The following is a 22580-nucleotide window of genomic DNA, read 5'->3' on the forward strand; positions in this document are numbered from 1 at the left end:
GTTGTAGAGTTTGAAAAACTCTCCAACTTTCGTTTTGGGCATTTCTTCATTTGGATTTTAAATCAACGGGAAATTTTGTCTTACAGTCAGGCCCTTGCAGTTTTCTGTATTTACGCAAAGGTCCTTGGGGAAACCTGTTCATCCTTCTCCTCTATTTCTTTTCTCCCCTGGCATCTCTGTCTTATCTGTTCCCATCCGGCAGCTCTATCCAAACTCCATTTTTTTTCCTCCTCCCTTGCCTCCCTTTCCTCCACCAGGTGCTCGGCCAGCGTGGGGCGGCGCCCAGGGGCGCTCCTGCCCGGGCGGCGCACAGGCACGAAGGCGGCTCGGCGCTGTGGGGCACTAGCGCGGCGGGCGCCAAGCCAGGCGAGCCGCGGACCGAGGAGCGGGCCGGTGCGCGCGGGCAGCGCGCTGGTGTGGCGCGCGCGGAAGCCAGGCGGCGCGCGGCTCGGAAGCAAGCGAGCGGCAGCGGCGCGAGCAGCGGGCCCAGGCGGGGCGGCTGGTGAGCGACGGCGGCTCGGCCGCGGCCCAAGCGGCAGTACGCGGCGCCAGGTCGGGACGGAGGCGCGGCCCAGGCGTGAGGCCGGCGCAGGCAGCACGCGTGCAGGCTAGGCAGTGCGCGGAGCGAGCGGAGGCTGCGCGGATGCGCGCGGCCCAGGAGTGAGCGGCAGCAGGTGCCGGGCTCAGGCGGCTGCGACGGCTCGGGTGCGCGGGAGGCTGAGCGCGACGGGCGGGCTGGCGCGGCAGCAAGCGCAGGAGCGTAGCGCGTGGCCCAGACGGGGCGCTGGTGAGGGGGCAAGCCCGTGCAAGCTGGTGGCGCGGCGTGGAGGTGCACAGGCGTGGAGACGCACGGGAGCGAGCCGGCGCAGGCGGTTGCGGCGCGTGGGGTGGAAGTGGAACGGAGCGGCTCGGGTGGCGAGGGCCAATAGCGCGGGCGCACGGCGGGCACTGGTAGCGTGCGAAGCGTGACGCGGAAGCATGCTGGCTCGGGTGCGGAGGCAGGCCGGGCGAGCGGAGACGCGCGTGAGCCGAGCGCCGGAACGGGAGCTGGAACGTAGCGCAGTGGAAGCAGCGCGTCGGCTCGGAAGTGGCGCGGGCTCAGGTGCGGGCGAGCCCGAGGCAGAGCGATGTCGGAGCAGAACGCGCGAACGGCTCAGGAGTGAGCTGATGCGGCGCGACGCAGGCGAGCACTGGCGTCAAGCGAGCACGAGAGCGAGAGCGACATGGTTTAGGCGATGCAGGAGCTCGTGTGCTGGAGAGCCGGTGCAGGTGCTGGAGCGGCAGGAATGTGAGCGGCACCGAGTGAGTGGCGCGAGCATGCGCGCGGCGACGTGCGGGAGTTGGCGGTGTGGGCAGCTGTTGAGCGACCGGAGCAGAGCAGGCCTATGGGCATGAGCAGGTGATACTGGAGTACGACATGCCGAGCAACGGCACGCGCAGGAGGAGTTACGGTGGAGGGTTTCTGCGCGAGATGTGGGAACACGGTGATATCGGCCCTAGCTACGCCACGGAAATATCTGATGATGCAAGAGTGGCCGTGTTGAGGACGCGAGCTCGCTCGCTCGCGAGATGCGCGAGGGGCGGCGAGCCAGAAGAAAAGATGGCGAAGCAAAGGCGATGGTTATAGCGCAGCGAATTCGGGAGGAGTAGCCGTACAGCGGCCAGGTGATCAAGGCAGAAGTAACGCGGCGCGGGTTCGACGCGCAGCGTATGACCGGCGGCGGTGGTAGACCGGTTCTAAGGGCGTCACAGCGGATGGAGAGGACGGCGGAGTTACAGAACCCGGAGGTCTGAGCGAAGTTGAACCAGCGCGTTCGCGAGTGCGAGCGGAAGCGTTCTACCGGTGGCCGACTCAGCTCGTGAGCAAGAAAACCCTAGGGTTCGCGGAGAAGTCAGTATAGCGAACCCATTCGGCTCCATCGTCTCATCCCATAAGTCCACGACGTCCAGCAACTCCTATTCCTCGTCGATCGCCGAGCAAGACCACAACACCTCAAGGAAGCTCGTGAACCCTCTCATCGAGCTCTTCCCATCGCCAATCTTGTTCGCCACGGAAAATCACTTTCCGTCTGTTCTTCTCCACAACCAAGGTCTGCCCTAATTCTTTGAATCTTTCTAGTGCCGGCGATTCCTTTGCCGGAATATCGTCATTAACTTCCTGTTAACTGTTTTCCCGGACCAGTGACTTGATTGCTATGTTTTAGAAAGTTCTAGGGTGTCCTTTGTAAAATCTTCAAAACTTTCTTTATTTCAAATCGATGAACTTCTACATTTCATAGATTTTCATAGGAAGTTCATAAAAATGTAAAATCAGTTTCGTTTGAAACCCTAAGTCAAAACCTATAAGTTTTATGTTGTGATCTTAAGTGAAAGTCTTTGATGTGTGGTCTAGGTCAAATATTAGGGAATGAATGTTATATTGTGCTTTATATTGTATGCTTATGTTATAACTAAAGAGTAAGCTATAGAAGTTAGGTCTTAAGTAGAGATATGCGATATCTAGTTAATCCTTTCCTACGAAGTGCTCATATCCTTACCGTTAAGACGTTATCCTCGTTTTGTTTGTTATTTCCTTAAGTTCCTTGTCATATATAGATCCTTATTAGTCCGTGTGCATCTTTTGCTTAGCTAATACATTTCGACAGATATGCTTCAGTATCAAGTTATCAACCCAACCACTTAGCATCCGTTTTCCTTAAATCTAGAATGTTTCTATGTATCCGCTGTCAATCGATGCTTCTTGCCATCGGCTGACCCAAGCCGATTTTGGTTGCTTTTCCATGTCGGTCAAACACGGCCGATCAATCTTAGTTTTCCTATCTCCATTCCACACATCTCTATGAGCCGATTTATCGACTGAGAGATCGTCTATCTATATCTATCAGTCATGTATCCTCAATCACACTCCCATCGACTGTACATCACTCAATAGTTGTGCTGACGTACTCGAGTCGATATAACCACACTTAGTTACCTAAAATAACACTTAAGCACATCTCAGTTAAGACACAACTGCTTTAGGAATCCTCCCTCTGCTGAAGTAATCGATGCTTTCATCGATCAATCAGGAAACCGGTGCACCTATCAATCGGCTACACAAACCAAAGTACACAACCCTAGATCAATAAGATCGCGCATTAGACACACCTCTGTTAGGCACGACCTAAGCACATCAATCAGCTAAACCCCCGTTGTTTCCAATCGGCTCTGTTGTAATCTTCAACGAGTAGCCGATTCTAGTTAGTTGTTCCCCTAAAGCTTTGTCTAGGTTTAGTTCAGATCTTTTAGTTGTTATGTGAATAGTGTGTTATATGAGTGTTGGATTACAACTTTGTTGTGAAGTAAAATAGTTTTGAGTGCACGCTTGAATGTAATGTTGCATTACATGTAGATACGACTACTTCGGCAACGTTACCTACGAGATCTCCCCGGAGTTTACGGAGGATGTTCCTGAAGACCGAGTGAATGTCACCAAGAGATCAACTGAAGCCCCGAACCAAAGTTCGGAAGATGTTGACTTACTGACTTCAGACCCACCAGTAAAGGCAAGCCCCGGACATAACCTACTATTTTTATTACACTGCAATCTATATCTATTACGTATTCTATGCATTAAGTTCTTAGGGATTGCTTGAAACCCTAGATGCATAAATCCTAGGAACCAATGTACTGCACCTGAGGTCATATCGACTAGATGCTCTGCTAATAGGGCCGGTAGAAGTCGAGTGATTTCCGTCACTCGCGCGATATAGGAATTGTAATGTTTACATTCCTGTTATCACTATAAGGATGACGGACGGGAGTTTGTGAGGTATCATGGTTGAGGTGATACCCCGTCTGTGTTGTTGAATTTGATAAGGTCGCGGTGTGTGCCGATCGGGGTTAAGCGTTTGAAAGTACTAGCCACATGCCGTGAGTTATGGGTAAGCGGTAAGCCTAGTAGCCAATCGGCCCGAGGAGTGGACATACCTCCCACCACTCGATTTGCTTCTTTTGGTTACTTGGTTCGACTGGGGAAATACGTGTTGCAAGGGCAACCAGGAATACGGGTTTTGTAGTCGCGCTACAGACGTATGTCCTGCACTTTGGGAGTGCGTATGTTCCTGCAGTCGCTTGTGGTGGACCTGTCCATGAGTCGGAATGAAAGGCAAACGGTTGCTTCGGAACCATCGTTGGATGTTCCAAGCGTGTGAGTTAGGTTTACCTTGCAAGGTTAAATTCGATTCGAATCGTCCGCCTCTCACGATGATTGAGACTACTTAATCCCTTTATCACACAGAGTAAGAAGAGCAACTATATGATAAGCAATACTGATGCATGAGATAAAGAGCTCTACCTTGCTTGCTTAGTTATAAGTGCTTATCTAGAATGGATAATCACATAGAACTTGAAAGCTAAAAGTTGAAAGTAAGGATCTACTCTTAGTTGCTTTTCAGCTGAAACTAAACCCAGAACTTTTACAAGCCTTCATAAGTCTAGTTATGGGCTAAAGTATACCCAATTCCGGGTAAGCCTTGCTGAGTATTAGTATACTCAGCCTTGCTAGCTTTATGTTTTTCAGGTAAAGCCTTTGAAGACCCTACTCTTTCCTTGCCCTGGCCCTTTGCTCTTTCAGAAGATTGGTCCGAGGAATGGGATCCGTCCCCGACCAATACTGATGATCTCGAGTGATGTCGTGTCTGGGCTTAGCATGACATCCACCTTGACGACGTGTTGTAATTCTTCGCGTATGTTTTCCGCTACTTTTAACCCTAGCTTTACAGTTTGTAATCTTTTCTCTAAATTTGAAAACTTCATATTTCTTTTTGGAAACCCTTGTTATGTAATTCTCTATGATGTAAAATGTGATGGTGAATGTATCTCTGGACTCACCGTCGTGTGAGGTAACCTTATTTGATCCTGTGTATCGGTGGTTTATCGGGACGTTACCCGACAGGCCAAGGGATTATACCGTTTGAAGCACGTTGGAGCCCTCTGGAGTGGACTCGCGTACTTGAGCCGGTATAATTCAGGTTGGTTCTGCCACAGCTGGTATCAGAGCTATAAGGTTACTCTGGAGATACATTTTACCTTAAAAATGCTTTCAGTATAAAAATTTGACCAACAAAGTATTTGGCAAAACTACGTTGGATTCGTTAAGGATTGAGCTTAGTACGTAAAGCCCTAGGGTAATACTTATAAGGGAAATAGAGGTGGCTATAGTATATATATATAATCCTAACTTCCAGCATTACTTTTCCGTTAAAACTTAAATTCATGCACAATTCAACCTTATATTCTGTAACGACATCTTCGACGATGAGGTAAGAAGGTAAGGATCCTCAGCCAACTGAGGGAGCTTGGCCTTCCCGTCGGTGATGCGAACCGAACGCTGTTTCTCAAGCAGTGGCCTACTTGAGATGCTGCCAATATACCAACTTAGGTTGATTATATTGGGAGTATATGGTTCGGCGCAGGGTATGGCGATCGCAGATCATACCCCCGCATTTTGCGGTACCCCCGTGAATACGTTATCTCAATAACGTATGTTAACGTTGTCTGTACGGCGGTAATTGTACAGATGCTGTTTCTATAGTGAACAGTAATGATTGGGGGCGCTTTCATGACATGCTGGCATGAAAGGTTCAATATATATATATGTTGATTTTCTGCAGGTATGCTAACCTCGTTACGTAAGCTTGAACGTAAGAACGACTAGTATATATATAGGGAGAGACGTATCTATATGATGCCACCGTACTTAACCACGTAAGACCAAGATTACTTGGCAGTTATTTTTGTTTGTGAGGACGATAGAACGTGCATGCATCATGTTATCTTGGATTGACCTGATTGTCTTGGTTGTTATGTTGATGAACTGAAATATGTGCTTGTATCTGAATGCCTGTTTTGATTTTGTGTGGTAGGAGCCAACGTAATCTGCTAGGCTAACTTAGAGTTGAGAACGCCTTTTGTGAATCAAGTGGAATGGGTTATGTTTGATCCTATCACCGATCTTAGCTTGACAACTAAATCAAACCCTTGATCTTGCTTTTCCTTGAGGGTTAAATCTTGATAGTTGTCAACAAACCCTTGGATCCAATATTTAGTGAATCATCTGTCCTCTCTCGATGTTGTACCATATCTTGTTGGCTATTCTGGTTACAACATCCGAAAATTTGTACCCTCCATTTTTGCTCAGATAATTTTGGATAAATTAAAAAGATGTATGACCATAATTACCTTTTGGATACAATTCTCCAGTAAAAAGTCATGCATCATAACATATACCATTTTGGTCAATGCATGGTGTTGCATCATCATCGAAAGCCCGTAGACTAACTAACGAGTGTGCCTCCTGTACAGCTTTAGGTTGTCTTCGGCTTCTTAAGACCTATCTTGCTGCTGTTGGCACTATAAGGTTGTTATTCCTCTTTTGTGGTGGTGTTTAATCACATGACCATGATGCCGTGTCGGAACCTAAGGCCTCATGTGCACTGCAGTCACATGATTGAGCCATTAGGAGCGCACTGGTCACTAGGTGCATGTGACGTAACAACACTGCAATCTCTTCTTATGCAACCTTACTAGTGTCCTAACTTTTGATCTTCGCTTAAGGATATAGAACTACCCAGGTGTTAGTTACAAGAGAACGGTTGCAGGGTGCGAGTCGTGTGCATCATCAACTTATGATAGCAATATGCATCATATTTCATGCACTTCATACGTGCATACATTGCAAGTATCATCATCCTTGCATCATGTTGTATGCATCATTTGGTCAGCATCATGGTAATTGCATTGTGTTATATGCATCATCTCGATCGTGCATGGGATCCCTCATCCTCATGTTGCACTATCAATACAATCATACATCTCAACAGTGCATCATATTCATAATTATATTGAGCATTGCACTCGGAGTAGAGCATTTTATTATTATCCCTTGATTGCATCGGTCTAAATAGGCATATCTTGCAATAACATCATCTAAAATTATTCAGGTAACAAACTCTGAGCAAAAATAATTCAAACATCATTTTGTCAATCCCTTGTACTATCCTCACTTGCTATCCATGAGCTTTGTGATGAATGTCACCGACATTTATCATCATCATGTGGTGATCTTAGCTCTGGGAGAACTTGATCACCTTTTCCTTTCTTATCTTGTTAAACTCATCTATGTACAATCTCTACATGCTCTCGTATACTCATCTCACCATGCTCTCGTCATCAACCTCAATCTTCTCTAGTGCGATTGCTTCTTGCCATTTTTAATGGGTGATTTGCTTCTCTTCCCTTAAGAGTCTTTCGTCCGAATCTCGGGACGAGATTCTTTTTAGGGGGGAAGGCTGTGACAGTTCATGTATCTGTAAGCTAGGCTTATAATTTGATAGTGTGAAGTGTACGCTTGTTAGTATAAAACTTTTGTGTGTTTGTGTGAAACATTTGAAAATTTAAAGTGCAAGTGAAAAAGGGGTATTTTTGTAATTACAGAAAAATCTAGGGTTGTTTTCGTAAAATGTATTTGGATTGGGGTAATTTCGAAATAAGTGAAACGTGGTTTTGGTAAACATGTTTTTCTTATATTATTCCTTGTAAAAATGTATGTTTATCTGAAAGTTGCATTTGAAATGTGTATGTTGAAGTGTGTAAAAATTTTGGGTAAAATGGTAAAAATAAGGGTGTTTATGTAATTTTATAAAAGTATAAGTTCTTTTATGCAAATATTTGATTTACAAAAGTAATTTCCAAAATTACTCAGGACAAAAGTGTAAAAAGTGCAAGTCATCATGACATGTCTATCCAACCATTATGACGAGTCTATCCCGTCATTATGACGTGTCATAAATACTTGCATTTAGGTCCTGAATTTTATAAAATTAGCTTTTCCTCAAAACTTCACGTGTAAAAATATAAATTTTGAGTTTTTGAACTTGAGCCCTAAAGCAATGTTGTAGAGTTTGAAAAACTCTCCAACTTTCGTTTTGGGCATTTCTTCATTTGGATTTTAAATCAACGGGAAATTTTGTCTTACAGTCAGGCCCTTGCAGTTTTCTGTATTTACGCAAAGGTCCTTGGGGAAACCTGTTCATCCTTCTCCTCTATTTCTTTTCTCCCCTGGCATCTCTGTCTTATCTGTTCCCATCCGGCAGCTCTATCCAAACTCCATTTTTTTTCCTCCTCCCTTGCCTCCCTTTCCTCCACCAGGTGCTCGGCCAGCGTGGGGCGGCGCCCAGGGGCGCTCCTGCCCGGGCGGCGCACAGGCACGAAGGCGGCTCGGCGCTGTGGGGCACTAGCGCGGCGGGCGCCAAGCCAGGCGAGCCGCGGACCGAGGTGCGGGCCGGTGCGCGCGGGCAGCGCGCTGGTGTGGCGCGCGCGGAAGCCAGGCGGCGCGCGGCTCGGAAGCAAGCGAGCGGCAGCGGCGCGAGCAGCGGGCCCAGGCGGGGCGGCTGGTGAGCGACGGCGGCTCGGCCGCGGCCCAAGCGGCAGTACGCGGCGCCAGGTCGGGACGGAGGCGCGGCCCAGGCGTGAGGCCGGCGCAGGCAGCACGCGTGCAGGCTAGGCAGTGCGCGGAGCGAGCGGAGGCTGCGCGGATGCGCGCGGCCCAGGAGTGAGCGGCAGCAGGTGCCGGGCTCAGGCGGCTGCGACGGCTCGGGTGCGCGGGAGGCTGAGCGCGACGGGCGGGCTGGCGCGGCAGCAAGCGCAGGAGCGTAGCGCGTGGCCCAGACGGGGCGCTGGTGAGGGGGCAAGCCCGTGCAAGCTGGTGGCGCGGCGTGGAGGTGCACAGGCGTGGAGACGCACGGGAGCGAGCCGGCGCAGGCGGTTGCGGCGCGTGGGGTGGAAGTGGAAGGAGCGGCTCGGGTGGCGAGGGCCAATAGCGCGGGCGCACGGCGGGCACTGGTAGCGTGCGAAGCGTGACGCGGAAGCATGCTGGCTCGGGTGCGGAGGCAGGCCGGGCGAGCGGAGACGCGCGTGAGCCGAGCGCCGGAACGGGAGCTGGAACGTAGCGCAGTGGAAGCAGCGCGTCGGCTCGGAAGTGGCGCGGGCTCAGGTGCGGGCGAGCCCGAGGCAGAGCGATGTCGGAGCAGAACGCGCGAACGGCTCAGGAGTGAGCTGATGCGGCGCGACGCAGGCGAGCACTGGCGTCAAGCGAGCACGAGAGCGAGAGCGACATGGTTTAGGCGATGCAGGAGCTCGTGTGCTGGAGAGCCGGTGCAGGTGCTGGAGCGGCAGGAATGTGAGCGGCACCGAGTGAGTGGCGCGAGCATGCGCGCGGCGACGTGCGGGAGTTGGCGGTGTGGGCAGCTGTTGAGCGACCGGAGCAGAGCAGGCCTATGGGCATGAGCAGGTGATACTGGAGTACGACATGCCGAGCAACGGCACGCGCAGGAGGAGTTACGGTGGAGGATTTCTGCGCGAGATGTGGGAACACGGTGACATCGGCCCTAGCTACGCCACGGAAATATCTGATGATGCAAGAGTGGCCGTGTTGAGGACGCGAGCTCGCTCGCTCGCGAGATGCGCGAGGGGCGGCGAGCCAGAAGAAAAGATGGCGAAGCAAAGGCGATGGTTATAGCGCAGCGAATTCGGGAGGAGTAGCCGTACAGCGGCCAGGTGATCAAGGCAGAAGTAACGCGGCGCGGGTTCGACGCGCAGCGTATGACCGGCGGCGGTGGTAGACCGGTTCTAAGGGCGTCACAGCGGATGGAGAGGACGGCGGAGTTACAGAACCCGGAGGTCTGAGCGAAGTTGAACCAGCGCGTTCGCGAGTGCGAGCGGAAGCGTTCTACCGGTGGCCGACTCAGCTCGTGAGCAAGAAAACCCTAGGGTTCGCGGAGAAGTCAGTATAGCGAACCCATTCGGCTCCATCGTCTCATCCCATAAGTCCACGACGTCCAGCAACTCCTATTCCTCGTCGATCGCCGAGCAAGACCACAACACCTCAAGGAAGCTCGTGAACCCTCTCATCGAGCTCTTCCCATCGCCAATCTTGTTCGCCACGGAAAATCACTTTCCGTCTGTTCTTCTCCACAACCAAGGTCTGCCCTAATTCTTTGAATCTTTCTAGTGCCGGCGATTCCTTTGCCGGAATATCGTCATTAACTTCCTGTTAACTGTTTTCCCGGACCAGTGACTTGATTGCTATGTTTTAGAAAGTTCTAGGGTGTCCTTTGTAAAATCTTCAAAACTTTCTTTATTTCAAATCGATGAACTTCTACATTTCATAGATTTTCATAGGAAGTTCATAAAAATGTAAAATCAGTTTCGTTTGAAACCCTAAGTCAAAACCTATAAGTTTTATGTTGTGATCTTAAGTGAAAGTCTTTGATGTGTGGTCTAGGTCAAATATTAGGGAATGAATGTTATATTGTGCTTTATATTGTATGCTTATGTTATAACTAAAGAGTAAGCTATAGAAGTTAGGTCTTAAGTAGAGATATGCGATATCTAGTTAATCCTTTCCTACGAAGTGCTCATATCCTTACCGTTAAGACGTTATCCTCGTTTTGTTTGTTATTTCCTTAAGTTCCTTGTCATATATAGATCCTTATTAGTCCGTGTGCATCTTTTGCTTAGCTAATACATTTCGACAGATATGCTTCAGTATCAAGTTATCAACCCAACCACTTAGCATCCGTTTTCCTTAAATCTAGAATGTTTCTATGTATCCGCTGTCAATCGATGCTTCTTGCCATCGGCTGACCCAAGCCGATTTTGGTTGCTTTTCCATGTCGGTCAAACACGGCCGATCAATCTTAGTTTTCCTATCTCCATTCCACACATCTCTATGAGCCGATTTATCGACTGAGAGATCGTCTATCTATATCTATCAGTCATGTATCCTCAATCACACTCCCATCGACTGTACATCACTCAATAGTTGTGCTGACGTACTCGAGTCGATATAACCACACTTAGTTACCTAAAATAACACTTAAGCACATCTCAGTTAAGACACAACTGCTTTAGGAATCCTCCCTCTGCTGAAGTAATCGATGCTTTCATCGATCAATCAGGAAACCGGTGCACCTATCAATCGGCTACACAAACCAAAGTACACAACCCTAGATCAATAAGATCGCGCATTAGACACACCTCTGTTAGGCACGACCTAAGCACATCAATCAGCTAAACCCCCGTTGTTTCCAATCGGCTCTGTTGTAATCTTCAACGAGTAGCCGATTCTAGTTAGTTGTTCCCCTAAAGCTTTGTCTAGGTTTAGTTCAGATCTTTTAGTTGTTATGTGAATAGTGTGTTATATGAGTGTTGGATTACAACTTTGTTGTGAAGTAAAATAGTTTTGAGTGCACGCTTGAATGTAATGTTGCATTACATGTAGATACGACTACTTCGGCAACGTTACCTACGAGATCTCCCCGGAGTTTACGGAGGATGTTCCTGAAGACCGAGTGAATGTCACCAAGAGATCAACTGAAGCCCCGAACCAAAGTTCGGAAGATGTTGACTTACTGACTTCAGACCCACCAGTAAAGGCAAGCCCCGGACATAACCTACTATTTTTATTACACTGCAATCTATATCTATTACGTATTCTATGCATTAAGTTCTTAGGGATTGCTTGAAACCCTAGATGCATAAATCCTAGGAACCAATGTACTGCACCTGAGGTCATATCGACTAGATGCTCTGCTAATAGGGCCGGTAGAAGTCGAGTGATTTCCGTTACTCGCGCGATATAGGAATTGTAATGTTTACATTCCTGTTATCACTATAAGGATGACGGACGGGAGTTTGTGAGGTATCATGGTTGAGGTGATACCCCGTCTGTGTTGTTGAATTTGATAAGGTCGCGGTGTGTGCCGATCGGGGTTAAGCGTTTGAAAGTACTAGCCACATGCCGTGAGTTATGGGTAAGCGGTAAGCCTAGTAGCCAATCGGCCCGAGGAGTGGACATACCTCCCACCACTCGATTTGCTTCTTTTGGTTACTTGGTTCGACTGGGGAAATACGTGTTGCAAGGGCAACCAGGAATACGGGTTTTGTAGTCGCGCTACAGACGTATGTCCTGCACTTTGGGAGTGCGTATGTTCCTGCAGTCGCTTGTGGTGGACCTGTCCATGAGTCGGAATGAAAGGCAAACGGTTGCTTCGGAACCATCGTTGGATGTTCCAAGCGTGTGAGTTAGGTTTACCTTGCAAGGTTAAATTCGATTCGAATCGTCCGCCTCTCACGATGATTGAGACTACTTAATCCCTTTATCACACAGAGTAAGAAGAGCAACTATATGATAAGCAATACTGATGCATGAGATAAAGAGCTCTACCTTGCTTGCTTAGTTATAAGTGCTTATCTAGAATGGATAATCACATAGAACTTGAAAGCTAAAAGTTGAAAGTAAGGATCTACTCTTAGTTGCTTTTCAGCTGAAACTAAACCCAGAACTTTTACAAGCCTTCATAAGTCTAGTTATGGGCTAAAGTATACCCAATTCCGGGTAAGCCTTGCTGAGTATTAGTATACTCAGCCTTGCTAGCTTTATGTTTTTCAGGTAAAGCCTTTGAAGACCCTACTCTTTCCTTGCCCTGGCCCTTTGCTCTTTCAGAAGATTGGTCCGAGGAATGGGATCCGTCCTCGACCAATACTGATGATCTCGAGTGATGTCGTGTCTGGGCTTAGCATGACATCCACCTTGACGACGTGTTGTAATTCTTCGCGTATGTTTTCCGCTACTTTTAACCCTAGCTTTACAGTTTGTAATCTTTTCTCTAAATTTGAAAACTTCATATTTCTTTTTGGAAACCCTTGTTATGTAATTCTCTATGATGTAAAATGTGATGGTGAATGTATCTCTGGACTCACCGTCGTGTGAGGTAACCTTATTTGATCCTGTGTATCGGTGGTTTATCGGGACGTTACCCGACAGGCCAAGGGATTATACCGTTTGAAGCACGTTGGAGCCCTCTGGAGTGGACTCGCGTACTTGAGCCGGTATAATTCAGGTTGGTTCTGCCACACTTCGGTGGGATGTGGTGGTGCCGATGGAACACGGGATTGTGGGTGTGGGGCTGTGAAGGCGGCTGACGACGGTGAGCAGGACAGCGGTGGAGCTCTGGCGACGATGGTCAAGTGGAGAAGTAGTCGAGGGGGTAAAATGTAGCCGCGCGAGCGTATATATGAAGTTGAGGAGGACTCCCGGTCGTTCTGCAAAAACAAGAAAGGGCGTTGGTGAGCTGGAGCAGCTGCTGGCAGTCCGGCGACGTGCATGGCGACTTCGGGTGCCGGCGGCGCGACGTGGAGGGGCGGGAAGAGGCCAGCAGTGGTCGGGCGAGCGGCGGGCAAGTGACTTGGAGGGCCAGGTGGTGAGGTTAAATCAGCGAGGGGCAGCTGGCAGCGCGGGAGCTGGCCGGTGAGGGGCAGCGGGCGGTGGAGCAGAGCAGCAGAGAAAACAGAGAGGGAGGGGAGACAGGAAAATGACAAGGACCTGGTTGGAATTTTTCAAAAGTGCAAGGACTCCACTGTAAAGTAAAATTTTCTTTCAAACCATAGCTCAAATGTAAATGTGCCCAAAAGCAAAAGTGTAGAGCTTAACAAGAACTACAACTTTGCTTTAAGGGCTAGCTTCAGAAGATTTAGGTTTTTGAAACTTTTTTGAAATCCGACAAACTATCAAATTTCATATAAAACCTATTTAAACTTCACATTCCAAATGAAACCTTAAGATAATTCCACTACTTACAGTGGTTTAAAAGTAAATTCTTGCCTTTACAAAACTAACCTTCATACATTTTGAAATTACCCTACCCTCAAACACATTTAGCAAAATAACCCTAATTTTTCCATAATTACAAAAATACCCTTTAACTTATAATTAAGTTTTTAAATTCATTCATGAAAACAAACACACTTTTCACATTAACAAGCACAACTTAGACTAAATATTACCGTGCCTAGCTCCTAATTACCTGAAATGTCACAGCCTTCCCCCCTAAAAAGAATCTCGCCCCGAGATTCCGGATTAGGATGGAATCGGATGATTAGATATGCGGATTGGCTTTAAGAAAATCTGGATAGTTGTGTTGGAGATATGGCTCGGTTTCCCAAGTTACTTCTTCTTCAATGTGATTATTCCACTGAATTTTGAACATCTTGACTGCCTCTGTTCTTGTGCTTCTTTCTTTGGTATCTAGTATTCGGATTGGGTGCTCAGTATAAGATAGATCTGATTCGATTTCGATTGCTTGTGACTCGATGATCTCGGTAGGGGTTTTGATGCATTTCCTAAGTTGAGACACATGGAAGACATCATGAATGGCTGCTAGTTGAGGAGGAAGTTGAAGACTATAAGCTACGAGTCCCCAGATTTCGAGAATTTCAAAAGGTCCAATATATAGAGGAGCGAGTTTTCCTTTTATGCCGAATCGTTGAATACCTCTGGTAGGAGATACTCGGAGGTATACGAAATCACCAACTTCAAACTGTAATGGTTTCCTTCGTTTGTCCGCGTAGCTCTTTTGTCAAGATTGGGCTGCCTTTAGATTACTTTGAATAATCTTCACTTTTTCTTCTGCTTCAGTAACAAGATTGGGTCCAAAGATTTTACGTTCGCCGGTTTGAGACCAACTCAAAGGAGTTCGGCATCTGCGACCATACAATGCTTCAAACGGAGCCATTTTGAGACTCGATTGATAACTGTTATTGTAGGAAAATTCCGCCAAAGATAAGCATTTGTCCCAATTCTTGTCGTACTGGATTACACAGGCTCTAAGCATATCTTCTAGGATTTGATTTACTCTTTCTGTTTGTCCGTCAGTCTGTGGATGATATGTGGAGCTTCGAATTAACTTGGCTCCAAGAGAATGTTGAAGTTGCTCTCAGAAACGAGCAATGAACGGTGCTCCACGATAAGAGATGATCGTCTTAGGTACTCCATGGAGACGAATGATTTGGTCTAGATAGATTTCGGCATACTTCTTAGCATTGTAAGTAGTATGCATGGGAATGAAATGAGCGGTTTTGGTTAATCGATCAACAACTACCCATATAGAATCATACTTTTGGGAAGTGTTGGGTAAGCCAACGATAAAATCCATGCTGATATCTTCCCACTTTCAAGAGGGAATGGGTAAAGGTTGAAGGATACCGGCAGTTTTTAAGTAGCTGGCTTTAACTCTTTGATAAATGTCACATTGCGAGACATACTTTGCAATCTCTATTTTCATGCGAGTCCACCAGAAATTTTGTCTCAAGTCTTGGTACTGCCGAGGTGCATGGAGAACTTGGACAGATGTGCCTCGTCCAATATCTGCTTACGAAGATGATGGTCCTTGGGTACAACAATACGCCCATTGAACCATAGAATTCCCTTAGGGTCTACTTGGAAGCACCTGTACTTTTCTTCTCCTTGGGCTATCATCTGCTTGATGATTTTGATACCTTCATCATGCTGTTGTGCCATGATGATGCTATCCTTAAGTGTAGTCTCAACTGAGATATGATTTAGGCTACCTTGAGGAATAATCTCTAGATTGAGCTTTCTCATTTCTCCACAGAGAGTTTCGCTGAAGGCTTCTACTGATAAGCAAGAGCAGTGCGCCTTGCGGCTAAGTGCATCCGCAACTACGTTGGCCTTGCCTGGATGATAGTGTACTTCTAAATTATAATCCTTTATGAGTTCTAGCTAACGTCTTTGCCTCATATTTAGATCTGCTTGTGTAAAGATGTACTTGAGGATCTTATGGTCAGTATAGATATGACACTTTGTACTCATCAGATGATGTCTACAAATCTTAAGTGCATGAATAACAGCTGCGAGTTCAAGATCATGTGTAGGATAGTTCTGTTCATGAGTCCTGAGTGCTCACGATGCATAAGCAATCACTTGGGGTTCTTGCATAAGTACACAACCAAGTTCGATGCCCGAAGCATCACAATAAATGTCAAAAGGTTTAGAATTATCTGGTTGAGCCAAAACTGGAGCAGTAGTGAGATGTGCTCTAAGGGTGTGGAATGCTTCTTCACATTTTTCATTCCAGGAAAATTTAATTCCCTTCTTCAATAATTCTGTCATGGGCTTGGCTATTCTGGAGAAGTCAGGGATGAAACGACGATAATAGCCAACCAGACCAAGAAAACTGCGGATTTGATGGAATGAAGTAGGAGGCTTCAAATCCAATACTTCCTAAACTTTACTTGGATCAACGGATATACCGTCACTAGAGATGGTGTGACCTAGAAACTTAACTGTATCCAACCAAAACTCACATTTGGAGAATTTGGCATACAAATGGTGGTCTCTATGTTACAGCTTGGTAATCTACTAATTACCATCAAACCATACCTACACCTGCCACATCTAATACAACAAGTGGCCCTTAGGTCAAACTAGACTACTCACTCCCTATGTCACACTATACTACACTGAGTACATCTGGGATATCGACGATACGGATAAACTAGAAATCGTCGAGGTTGCCCACAGAAGACTGGCTGCCGGAAGAAGAACGATTGGGCTAGGGATTTGGTTCTGGATCTCTGTGCTCGGAATCAAGATCTGAAACTCCTTCAATCTCCTCCGAGTCTTCTTCCTCATCTTCACTCTCAGGCTCCTCAGGTACATCAAGAGGTACCTGCTACTCTTGGATCACATTAATGTGGTTGATGGCGTCGTCTAGCTCAAGGGTGAGGTCATGGACTTGTTCCTGGAGGAACTCAATAATGGTATTGCGCTGAATGATTACTGCGTCACTCTCAACGATCTGATCTTCTCGGTGAATAATGTTTCATCCCGCTGTGCGATAGCTTCATTTTTAGCAGTAATCATAGCTTGGAGCTCTTCAATCTGAGTAACCTATTGGTCAACATTTCTATGATGACTTTGGGCTATGCTGGTCAGCTGGTTCATACTACGGTGCTGTAGTATCTGATAGTGGTGCTGTACATTCATGAATCTGATCATAGTACATAACGTCTCCTCAGCCAGATCTCCCAGCAAATGGCCACCATGTGATATTCGGAAAACCCACTCGTGGTCACGTGAATCTGCAGCAGGAAATAGGCCAATAGGATACGCGACAACTTCTTCTGGATGTTGGTCACAGAAAATGTGGATAGCTTCAAGGGCTGCTGCTTCTATAGTATCAAAGAGGTGATAACCAACCACAATACTCTCGATGGGCTGCCACAGAGATCGAAAAGGATGTTGAGGGATGGTCATCTTCACTCTACACCGAGGAACACCCTCTTCACTATACTCAACTCCATCATACTGTGGTGGCTCGGTGTAGCAAAATAACTGAAGTGACTTCCACAGAAGACGTGGAAAACCCTCCCAATGCAAGGCATTGGTATGAGCATGTCCCTCATGGTCCCATAAGATCTTTGGAAATTCCGCCATCTGAAGCAAGAATTCAAATGGTGAGATTTGAAGGTTTTCAACCAAGAGTTGAATAGACTAGGCAATAAAGGTGAATTAGAGGCATGGTGTGACACTTAGGTATTTAGCATTTTCACACCCTCGGTTTTAGCATGAAGTTGTGTGCAAAATGTGGTAAAAGTGTCACTACTAGATTTTACCCCTAATGCAACGCCGGAAATATGTTGCAATATGCCCTTTTTCGATGCAATAGCCACAATTGCACCCAAAAAATTTTGTAAAAAAGTGATGCAAAAGGTCTTGTGGTATTAGCCTTCAACCACGAATGTCTTTTGTTGGTTGCAATTTTTTTTCTATTACAACACAATTAGGCGTTGCAAGTAGCATCTTAGGGTGCGCTCGTGTAGGTTGCAAATTATCCTATTGCGACGCATCTGCTGTTGCAAAAGGTTCAATTGCATCTTACCCAATGCGTTGCAATGTGTATAATCTTGCGTTGCAAACCATTGTATTGCCACTAACGTGTTTGGGGTGCTATAGGGCAAGCACCTTTATTGCCACTAACGTTGTTTTGGGTGCAATATGTCATTACCTCTATTGCCACCAAGTTTGTTTGGTTGCCACAGGTATACAGTTCTATTACCACCAAAATCGTTTGGAGGCTATAGTTGGAGCACTCTATTGCCATCAAACTTGATTGGTTGTTAGTTGTGATCTCTATTGCTTCGTGAACATTTTGGTGGGCAAAAGTTCATGCCTCTATTACCACCATAATATTGGGTTGCTACATGTGGAAAGGTGTTGCCTCCAAACTTTTGTAGGTATTGCCACATGTCTATTATGCCACGCTCAATTATTTGTATCACCATCAATAATTTAAATCAATATAATACATGATAAAAAATAATGAAGCATTTATATATCATTCATGAAACAAGATTGAACAATTAACTGTAAAATTCCTTGACACACGTAGTTCTTCCCAAATACAAAGTAATAAGTTCGCAACACTAGATTGTTTCTAACACACATAGTAGCTTATTTTGATAACAAATAAACAACTTGATCAGAAAAGGGTGACTTCAAGACGATCTCATCACTTGATCAGGAAAGGGTGACTTCAAAATGGTCCCATCATCACTTGTTTGCTCCATTATTCGAACTGCCTTAGTTTGCTGAAAAGAAAGAATTACATTTGTTATCAAGAAGTGAGCTGAAATATGAAAAGGAGGCAACAACATCAGGCAGTCATAAATTTTGTTGTGCATCATAAATTTAACAGAATTATGGTAAATACTTTGACAGTAAAAAGAAACATTCACAGCAAATACTTTGACAGTGACAATAGAATTCATTCACAGCAGGTAGTGGAGAACAAAAATTTCACCTCCTGTCTTTTTGGCGGCTTGACGTCTTTTAGCAGCTTCATCCTTTAGCTGTTTTGTAGTAAGGAATACAGGAACTATTGTTGTATTTGCTTCTTTGTTGCTTGCAGATGCGGTACTTCTTGTAGTACGAATGCTGTTTGCCCTTGGTATATCAGTGACATGAGATTGAGTCTTTTCCTGGGAATAAAAAATGTTAGAAGGAAATAATTAGGTGCCATTCTGTTAAGTATATAATGATAGCAGTAAAAAGTTCTCAATTCACAAACAACCTGATGTGAAGGGACCACATCCTGTGGGGTTGGCTGAACTTCTTCAGTGACATTGTTGTTTGCCTGCATTGATGTTGTAGGTTGGACAATCATTAAATGGTACAGACAATTAGATACAGAACCTAACTAGATAAAGTCATTCAATAACTAGCTTGACAAAGAGGATGTAAAGGGACCACAAACAACCTAATGTGAAGGGAGCACATCAGGTTTTAACTAGCTTGACTACTACCTGCTGAAATGCTGTCTGTCCAGGTGCTGCCTGCATCATCGATAGGAACTCTTTCCTAAGCGCTTGTAAATCATCCTCCCTTGCCTTTTTCATTTCATCGATCTGTTGTGCATGTTCTATCCTTTCAGCTTCCCTGTCAGCTTCCCATGTTGCAATTTGTTCTTGTAGCTGCTGAAATGATCCCATGAGCTCGAGGTGTTCCTGATGCTGTTGCTCTGCAATACGAATATGATCTTGGCGATCCGCATTCAGCAGTTGCCTTCTAGTTGGCCTTTTTGCCAGATACCCATTACCATGCAACCTGGTTGACTTGCATGCTGTGACTGCCTTGTATGCCTTCTGGAAAATCTCATTCTTTTCCGTTTGGGTAATGAAGTTTCCATCTGCATTTGATTCTGCCTCAGAGATAAGGCTGCTTGCTTTGTCCTAACATTTATAAGGCACAGATGCTGGAATTAGTTGAAGAAGAAATTGCCTGTATTTTTTACTTGGATGGACTATATTAAGTTATGTACTAATTCATTTAGAACTCACATAGACATCCCTAGATTCTTGGTCTTTCCACTGCCCATCCTTACTATGAGTTATGAACCAAAGTTCCATATCATTGGGCTCCTCACCAGTTTCTAGGTCTCTCTGATATGCCAAGAACATAACAAATTAGTAATTCATGAAAAGGTTGTATATGCGAACTTGCAGTTATTACCTTCTCATAGCTGCACTGAGCAAAAGGCTTTGAGCCTGACAAATGTGTCGTCTTTTTATGGCCTCGAATCTGAGAATTCTGTATGCTCCTTGCCTACAGAATACATAGATTTGAACAATTTTAATGATTCGGACCCATTTGTCTGAAATATGAAATGTCAAGAATAATGGTAACAAATGTGGAACAAACCTGGAATTTTGCAGTCCTAAAATACTTCAACAGATAGTGCCATTCAACAATATCTAATTCTTCAGGCTTATGTAGCATTCTCTCGTGGTAGCTGTTGTATGCCTTGGCTGTAGCACTGAAAGTTGAACGCCATCCTTTGTACCGCTCCTTAGCAATGCCCCATATGATGCTCCTTGAAGTATCATTATCCTCAATGTCCCACCTAGCCTGTTATATAGTTTATAAGAACATGTAGGTTAGTTGTTATGTTAGTATATAATTTAAATTTGTACAGAAGCAAACATTATCATTACCAATACATCAGTTGCTATTGACTCTTTTACATCTTCATGGATATCTTTCCACGTTCTCACTCCAATAAGTGGTGCCCTTTTCCTTGTAAACATTACTATTTCATCAGTGAACGTGCGGTAGTTGTCACCTGCCGGTCCTCCAAGTCTGGAGAAGTCAAGTTTCATCTTCTGATTGCCCGCCCTGAATCTCTTGGCGGTTGCCTTCAAGCCTTTTAGGGTACCACGTCCTCTTTTCTTTCCATTTTCTGAGCATATTTCATTGGATCAGAATTTAATAATAGATATTAAGCCACATAATATGCATATTCGGTCACAGAAAACTGAAACAAAATTAATCCCTAATAAACACTACTTACTATTTCCGTTTCTCCAACGGCGAGCATGAGATGGTGGCTGCACTGGAGCTGTTGGGTTGCTGTCTTGACTGGAATGTATGTGACTGGTAGAATCCAAAAATGCTTCTGCAGATAATATTGTCACATGATGAGCTAGCATAATTTGAAGTTTGACGGAGAATAGTAATTTGTTTGACAATTAGGAGAGGGATATTACTGATGTCATCAAGTTTTCCTTCAACCCCCAACCATTCTTCGTATGTCTTGATTGTGTCCTCCCTGTACATATCTTGAAACTCTGAAAACGAACAATTATATCAGTCAAGAGTGCATTGATTCTACAAATATTGTTAATCTGCTATTTCCTACTACAAAGGTAGAAAATTAACTGGGATATTACTGATGTCATCAAGTTTTGTGAAAACATTCTTTAAGTGAAACTCCAACTAAATCACTTGCTGTTTATTGACTTCATTTAACTGGGAGGGGAACTCAAATATTTATGCATCATTTAACCAAGCTAATGAATATATATGAAGCACAAGTTTAAATATATCACCAGAAGGAATAACTTAAACATAATGGGCTTCATCATAACTCACCCATGGCTTGTTTCCTTGAATGCATATAAGCTAGCCAATCTTTGTATGCATCTAATTCAGATTGTTCCTCTTCTTCTTCTTCATAGTGATCTGGGCTAACTCTTTTGGATTTAATTGGTGTTATGGACACACATCAGACTGGTACTGGATTCTTCGATAAAAGTAACCTGACCTCCCTCTCTGCCTCGTTACTTTCTATCATTCTGAATGCATCAACATCGTAATCGATATCATTCAGTGTTGCTGCCGCAGGATCATTTGCACTTCTCTGCTTGTAGTACATGTAGTCCCTGGACCCATACCCCAATCTTGATTTCATTGTTGTTAGGTTACCAAGCGTGATTTGACTCTTGTCAATTTTATATGTCTTCACAAATTCTTCTCACTCGTCACTCCCCTTGCAAATTACATATATGATCCATTCATCATCCGCTCTGCATATAAAAGCAAATAATAGTTCATATTCCACATTGAATAAACATAAAACAACAAAGGAATCATTGTAGAAAGGATGGCAGGGGCAGTTGATCAGTTACCTTTTGTCAGACTCGTTGTGAGACGAAGGCAGCCAATTTTCTGGATCGTGGCAGTCGTCAACTGCATCTTCGGCGGCCGAATGGTTGGTTGCTCTTTGGAACGAAGGTGACCCAAAGAGCGAAGCCGCCGCCCTATGGCTGCTGGACATGACAGGTGGTGTCCCCCTCCCAGATGTTGGTGTGAACATTGCAGGTAGCATCGCCGACTCAGGTGTGTGCAGCGATGTCGACGAGGAATGAGTCCCCCTTGCTGCATCGCTGATCGTCGGCATCCTTCGCCTTCCGTGGAGAATCGTCGCTCTCGGGTGGAACCCTAACTGCGCCCAATGCCGCCGCCTTGCGAAGGGATTACGAGGAAGGAGATCCAGGTATTACGAGGAAGCCAATCGTCGCTCTCGGGTGGAACCCTAACTGCGCCCAATGCCGCCGTCTTGCGAAGGGATTACGAGGAAGGAGATCCAGGGATTACGAGGAAGCCAATCGTCGCTCTCGGTTCTTTGGGTCTTATTATCAATGGGCGTTTAGGCTGACATGTGGGTCCAGTGATTTTGTGGCGCGGTAATTTGGCGCTGCAGATTTCGGATGAAAAAAGGGCGCCGCCTCTTTAGTGTTCAAGACTTTAACATATTGCTTGTAGTTGTAATTTATTTAAATTGAAAATTTTGATTACTCAAACTTCGATTTTAGCTTGCTAAGTTATTCATTCCCTAATT

Source organism: Panicum hallii, chromosome 9, assembly GCF_002211085.1.
Source record: "Panicum hallii strain FIL2 chromosome 9, PHallii_v3.1, whole genome shotgun sequence".
NCBI lineage: Eukaryota > Viridiplantae > Streptophyta > Magnoliopsida > Poales > Poaceae > Panicum > Panicum hallii.